We start from the raw sequence: 1,918 nt of genomic DNA on the forward strand, positions 1-1,918 counted from the left end.
GAAGAAGATCAATACCCCAAGACGAAGTTTGTTCCTCAACAAGAGAAGTATGATCCTACTTCTTTCCAAGGAACACAAGCTCAAGATGATCTTCCACCACAAGACCACAAGCAAAAGGGCAAGGACAAGCTTCAAGAGGAGATTGATGCATTTGAAGAAGCTCCCAAGGCCTTGGTCAAGTGGGTTCCCAAGACTTCATCAAGTACGACTACATCAAGTTCCACTTCATAAAGTACGACTACAACTCCAAGGATTCCCATCAAGATGGTGTGGATCCCGAAGAAAAATAACTAGAAAGTTCTTGAGGGTGACTCCGCCAACATACTTCACTCATATCTTTGGCAAGGACATGTGCAAACAACTTCCATATCTTGCACTAGTTCAAAGAGTCACAAACCCTCTTGTTAGTAAGACAAGGGACAATGTAACATAATGCTTTCATGGACATCATCTTATGTGAACATCACTCTATGTCTATGTATATCCTTGTTTGTTCCTTGTGGGACTAACCCATGTAGGTATTGAAAGTGCAACTCACTCCAATGGATTGCTCCAAATGATCTACATCAACATTGAGCATCTACATCTCCAACACCTACATGAAGTCATCATCGACAAAACCCAAGGTTAGTTCATCCCTCTTAGGGGGGATATCACATCTAGGGGAGCTTTACTCTAATCAATTGAGATAAAGCAACTCTAATGGTGTGAACACAAGAATTCTTTATGTAAAAGTGGTAACCCCACTTGTGCTTAAACGATGAGTATGACCTATGATCAAATGTTCACATTTGACTCCTCAGTCAATGACCTAGTCATCGCCAATTGCTTTATAGATGCTAGAGTGTTTGTGCATGCTTTGCCACATATTTCATTTGCCATTTTATTGTGTGAGCATGTTGGTTGCATATTTTACTCATTCAAGGTCATCCACTTGTTGTTTTGATTGTTTGGCATTTTTCTCTTTTGCCAAGTGGATGGACAAGAAATCTTAAGAACCCCCTCTAGCTATCTATGCTTTTCTCATCTCAAACTCTATTCATGCTACATCACAAAGTTTGATCAAGTCAGATTCGAACCACTCTGTGTGAGGAGCACTCGAAGTCCCCGATTCGTCATAGACTTAAAATTCCAAAACCTCTTTGTGCATTTCGGTATGACCGAGTCATCCACTTCGTTCACCCCGAGTTCACTAAGTTGATCTAGGTTTTCCATCTCGGTGCAACCGATTTGAACTTTTCGGTCACACCGAGTTGCAGTAACCGCTGGCGATTCTGCATCTCGGTGCCAGCGAGTTGTTCCACTCGGTCACACCGACAGGGTCGGGATATATATACCCATGGGTGAGATTTTGGAAATTTCTTCAAACTCCTCAGCCCGCGTGTGTGTCCTGCTCTGCCTCCTTAGGTCTCGTCTCCTCGCCGCCAGCGACCTCCCGCTGCTGGTTTCCAACGTTGTCAACAGAAATCTGCTCCGCCGTTGCCGCCGTAGCAAACCTCCGCCGAAATAGGGTATGGGTTTGACTCTATGTGCTAATTCCTTAACTCCGATTCATAGCACATTGCTTTGCCATGATCATGACCACGTATGCAAACAATCCATCCACTGAAAACTTCCTTTAGATTAGATTGGATTTGAAAATTTAGGGTTAGGTCTCCGCCGGACTCATCTCGGACCGACTGAATTGTAGAAATCTGTCTCACCAATTTGGCTTAGGCCATAGCACATGCATTCGGTCTGACCGAAAATTGCAAATTGGTGTGACCGAGTTCAAGTCTCTGTGAAACCCTAGCAGTCTTAGTGCCACCGAACTGTGACTCAGTCTGACCGAGTTCACTAGTTTAGGTTCCAAAAGTTGCTTCGATATCACCGAGTTTATCAAATCGGTAGCTCCGAAATGCTTTCTATGGAGAACTAA

This window comes from Triticum urartu, chromosome 5A, assembly GCF_056163025.1.
Source record: "Triticum urartu cultivar PI428250 chromosome 5A, HENAU_Tu73, whole genome shotgun sequence".
NCBI lineage: Eukaryota > Viridiplantae > Streptophyta > Magnoliopsida > Poales > Poaceae > Triticum > Triticum urartu.